We start from the raw sequence: 6,000 nt of genomic DNA on the forward strand, positions 1-6,000 counted from the left end.
AGTATTACCACATGCTGAGGATTCTGGGAAGGCTGCCAAGCTCTCTGGCCTGCTTTGTGATGCAGTTGCTCAAGAATGAAACTGGGCAGTTACAAGCTTCTGTACGAGCTGTGACCCCCTCCGCATTCTTTCAAGTATCTTTTTCAGGCTTCTTTTCAAAGCATATAAATCTATAAATCCTTTTGTATGAACTATATAAAATATCTCACTTGGTGAGCTAAGTTATAGGTCATGTGAGTAACCTTCAGAGCTGTTTGAACTGCAGATAATTGCTTGTGTGAACAACGTACAGCTTAATCAGGGACAGAAAACTATATTTAACTGTGGTTAGCTGCTCCTCCACCAAATATTTACCAGAGCATAAACGGAACTATCTCACAACAACAAAGGGAAGAGTTAGTACCTTCCACGGAATACTGAACTCAAGATTACAATGAAATATTTGTGGGTTACAACATTGTTTTTATAAACCGATGACAAATCAAATATTACCAGCCTTTTTGTTTTCTCTGTAATCTTGTGATGAAATGCAATCTCCCGTGACCAGCATAGCCTGCGATTATCCAGACTTGTTGTAAAACTGGACCGGGTCGCAAGAATCTGTGAAAGTTTAAGATGAGGCCATCTAAAATAGCAGTGTATTGGATCTGAACTTGGTGCAACAAATGGGTGGTATTAAGTTCATAGCAGACAACAGAAGTTGAGGTGCATGCTACTAAATGTGAATAACATTGGCTTTACCACTGGAATCAATTCTGTCCAAGAGGAAGGTGCAGGGAGTGGCATTAAGTGACAGAGTAATGAATATGTTGTAAGACAAGCAGCCAGAGGTTGGGACCATTGATCCAGAGATAAGAATTTGAAACCCACTGTGACAGTTTAGGAATATGAGTTCAAACATTTAAAAAGCAAGCTAGTCTCAGTGATGGTAAACCTCAACCCCTTGGGTTATTGCAAAAACCCATCTGATTCATCACTGTCCTTCAGTTGATGAAATCTACTTTCCTGATATACTCTGGCCCATATGTGATTCAAAACTCACTGATAAGCTGAATTCTTTATTGCCTCTTGAGGTAAGGGCAAATAGTGCCTTACTCACACTATGATGGATTTTTTAAAAATTACACTCTGAGATTTGAAATCAATGAAACATGGATAACTACTGTATTTTGATAACACCCACATTACGCCATGAATTTATGATTACTTTTGCCTCTACTAATGATAATTTTCATCTTTAATACATCCGCTCTGATCATAATTCTGCGTTTGGTTCTTGCTGGCTTCCTGTCGTTCTGAGAGTGTCAAGGTAGAACCCTTCTTTGCCCAATGGTTTGAGGTGTTCAGCAATGTAAAGTAAGATCTTATACTCCTCCTAATCGCCCTGCTGAGTTATGGTAACAATGCAATTGGGCCTGTCGGAGCAGTGGAAGAGCAAATGTTATTGCTGTTACCTGATTACCAAAATTCTGCCGCTTGACTGTCTATTGTGGGAATGTGTTGGAGAATGAAATTGAAATTTTACTCTGAGATCTCCCTGCCATGGCAATGTCCTAACGGTTGCCTGAGTTAGGGTGCAGAGAGGTGGTGTGATCTTCACAATTGGGATGAAGTCATCTCAACTCCAACCTGAAATTGTGCTGGAAGAAAACCGAGCTCAGGGAGTCAATGACTGACCATTGATCGTCCAAAGGGTGTTGCAAACTGTACGGTAATCTACGGAGGAGATCTCTCAATTGAGTAAATTGTGCTGTGTTCTGAATCTCACAATCTCATATGTGTTTCTTTTGTTTCCTTCCCCTACCTGGAGCACTGAAAGACATTACCTCAGCCGGACATCCTTGATCTTCACTCTCACACAGATAACTCGTTCCACTTTTCCCCCTCTTTAAACAAACAATTTTCCCTACTTTTCCAGTCATTAACCTGAAATTTTAACTGTTCCTCCCTCCACAGATGCTGCCTGACCTGCTGAGCCCTGCATTTTCCTGTTTTGTTTAAGCACTCAAACACCCAATGTCATTCTAACTTTTTCACTGGAATGTAGAAATCTTGTTGGGTGTAAACTTCAACTTTCCTAGGAATTCCATCAGTCTGCCGCTGAGGTAGTGATGTGACACTAGCTCAAATTCAAGGAGTATTAGGTCTTATCATCGTAGAAGCACCATTCAATAATGGTATTTATTTAAAACACAATCTGAACATGATAAAGTAAAATGTAAGGAAATAATCGGATATGAAACCTAGGAGATAATAGCTGAGCTTGATTAATGAGATTGATTTTAAGAAACAGAGTAGGTAAGAACACAGGAAGATGTGTAGAGAGTTAACCACAAAATCAGATTTTTAAATCTAGGTGCTGGTAGGCCAAGTTAATTGATATCAATTCATTTCTATTTAAGGTAAATGAAATCTGAAATTGGCTGAAAGAGACCAACGGTTCTTGTGGGCTGCCAAAACTTCCCATAGTTGCATACCATAGATAACAATCTTAGACAGCTCCTCCAAAAGTATGTAACTGAGCAACGTGAGCTCATGGTGGCTTTCTGCAGGACTATCAAGAAGTACAAGAGATAGATACTTGTTAATTCTGGTTGGCATGTTTTATACAGATTACAAAATATCATTTATTGTTGCTACCTTTGTTCAAGTTAAGTGCTAGCCAAAAAAAACTGAACAGACTGAGGTAAAGGTGTGAGTAGTTTACTATAATTATTTAGACAATTAACAATGAAGTAGGATTATTAGGGAGAGATTTTAGTACTTATTGACAGCAATTAAAATACTTATTGATATCACACATCAAATAACATTGTACAGTAATTGATCATCCTGGCAGAATGTTAAACACTAATAAGTTTCTGGTCTTGGGTGGCACACCTTCTTTACTTTCATGTCATGCAAAGGCAAATTGCATTCTGGTTCGTGATGCATGTAACATGCTTATGGATGAGGGTTGCTGATCCTGCAGTGATGGTGGTAGAGTGAAGAGCAGAAGCAAAAGAGCCAATCTTACTCTTCCTTCTGACAGGTTGTCTTCTTCTGAATATGACTTATAAAATCTTCTGCAGTGGGCTTTAAATGTTTGTTTAAAGGCTGCCTTCTCATCTTGAGGTGATAGTGAGTTGGAGCCTGTGCTGGTGAGGGTAGAGTCTGACTAGTCCAGTCTTTAGCTTTGAGCCAACACTCCCCACTTCCCTCTATATGCCACCCATGTCCCATTGTCCATCAGGGGCACATCATGCCCACTCATACAGCTCCAAGCAAAACCATATCTAAATTTGCCCTTCTATCTGAAGCAGCAGTCCTTATAATGATCACTTCACACCCCCCACACTTTAGGATCTTCTGCTATGGCAGGAAGCTTCACATTTAAGTTTGTACTCCCAACACAGGAAAGAGCAGGCAATTCCTCCACTGAGATGACTGCATACATTGAGGCCTTACAAGTAAATCATATAAGCAAATGTGAGTAGCGTCACATCAATCAGCACACAAAATATGCAGAGCAATTTTGGGGTCTGCTTCCATGTCTGTGTACAGTTGAGATCCCTGAACTCCAAACCGACAATTAATATGTGAGGGTGTGACATCAAGTTGGGTTTATTGTCACATAAGCATGGTGAGGTACTGGCACAATGAAAAGCTTGCTTGCAACAACATCACACTAAACAGAATGAGACAACACACAGAATTAATTCCTACTGCCGGGCAGATACGGTTTCTCAGAATCATGAATGAAACAGCTAGAGAGTTATAACAATCTAACACCTTCTAATTTACTTTAAATTTCACTTTTGGATGTCATTAGCAATGTCAATGCTTATTGCCCTAAAAGTTTTTGAACCATTAATGGTTTACTTCAGAAGATATTGAAGAGTTAACCCCATTGGCAAGTCTGGATTCAGATACATGTCAGAGATGCCAAGGACAGCAGATCTCTTCCACTGAAAAATTTAAAATCTCATATTGTTGTGGTGGGATTTGATTTCACAGGAAACTGGATTATTAATCTGGAACATTTAGGAAGTAGGTAAATGGGAGAATCTAGGTGTGTGTTATAGGAATGGGAAGAGAATGAAGAGGTTGAGATAGGATTGGTGACCACTGGTTCTTAATGTTCAGCAAAGACTCAGTGGACCTGTTTCCATGCTATATCTCTCCTACATTTTATGATTTCCCTGCTTATTTTGCATGAGTTATGCAGCCATTAACCAGTTTTTTCTTTAGCAACCTATAGTAAATAGAGTGGATGCTGGTTAATTGATCCAAAACGGGACCAGTAAATTTTGATCCCATTAAGTAGTTGCCCAATTTCATGGAAATAGTTAAAAGGTATTTAATTTAATTGAGTAACAAGTTATATATTTAAATGAAATCCAGAACAAATTAGAACACTGTCAATACCACTAGAGTACTATAAAAGTGTGTATTAGTTTCCAATAGTTATCGACGAAGGAGTTCATACAGTGAACATTGCCATGTCCTTTTGATTGACTGTAAAGGAACAAAACCAGCAGACACCTGGTGCAAATAATGGACTGCCTTTATACAATGTTATTGATGATTGCATCCTCCAGGTCTTCATCTTAATGATAGTTGATACTTTCAAATTCTTCATAGTTCTTAACTTGTTGAAATAGTGAAGTTGTTTCATTTTCACTCCCACAGTTTCTGGCATCCCCAGACCTGATTGCTGGAAACCATTGTGAGCAAAACAATTCTGAGTTGTCTTACTGCTTATTTCCCACCAACTTTCAGTTTCAAAAATCAATTTTTTTAAACACAAACACACACAGCTGACGCTTTTTAAAAGTTGTTTTCTCTAAGCATGGTGTACTGTCTAATGGCTACACAGTGCACACATCTGACGTCTATCAGAAATTGCTTAGCAACAGTCTCCTACTCCAATTAAGTGGCATAGAATCTCAAATAAATAAATGGAATCCAACAATTTTCTCCATTAGTTTTTGTTCTTTAATAGTTGTCCCAAGCATCAAGCTCTAAGATTTTGGGTGACCTTTAGATTTTTTGAATGAATGAATGAAATTAATTTATTTCAGTCAGTACAAATATAACAAAAAGCATCATTTACAATGATGATTTCATGGGGCAAGATTACAACAAAATCCATAGATATTCTTTAAAACAGACCAAAAGGGTGTAGGCTGAAGCTACAGCTTATTACACCTACCCCTGTTACTGATACAACAACATATTTGGCGTCAATCATCACATCAAAAACAAAAAATTTCATAATCTTTTAACACAAAATCCAATTCCAAGTATCATTTATTTACATTACTCCCATTCATTTTAAATCACGTATTTTATGTTTTCTCATTACATAATTTTTAAATAATTTTTAAACTTGTTAAGTGCAAGGTAAGCAGTTGTGGTTTGACTTTGTGATATTGTGTTCTATTTGAAGCCCACTGGTGGAGGCCCTGCATCAGACATACATAACATGCAATAGGACAGAAATTTTCAGGAAAGCAGATTGTGTGAAGACTGTTTAGTTAGTGGTAGCACACTCTATTGTTGTTGCTATTGCTATTTGTGCATAGAAGCCTGAAATAAGCATTGTTGCACTTTAATATATACTTGTGTACATATAAGTCCTTTTTACATATTTGCCAGTAATTAATTGGGCTGATATTGAGGTAGCCAATGCAAGGAAAGCAAAGAAACTTTATGAATCCATTTAATGACTCCTGGTGGGTACTCCACTGAATGGCAGTCCACCTCTGCTCTGGTCCTCAACTTGTAGCCTTCTCCAATTCTTCCCTTCCAGGATTTAGCCTAGGTTATGTGAACCGGCTGAGATAGCAGCAGCAACCCCGACAGATATGTAGATAGGGCCGTGCATGCAGTGACAGACATAGACTACTTCAGGCTAATGCACGGTCAGGGTTATTTTGCTTCTATTCATACAGAGGATATGCGTGACCGTGAGATACCAGACTCGGACCTGGCGAGGCTGTGATGTGAAAGGAAGTT

Source organism: Hypanus sabinus, chromosome 20 (genome assembly GCF_030144855.1).
Source record: "Hypanus sabinus isolate sHypSab1 chromosome 20, sHypSab1.hap1, whole genome shotgun sequence".
Lineage (NCBI taxonomy): Eukaryota > Metazoa > Chordata > Chondrichthyes > Myliobatiformes > Dasyatidae > Hypanus > Hypanus sabinus.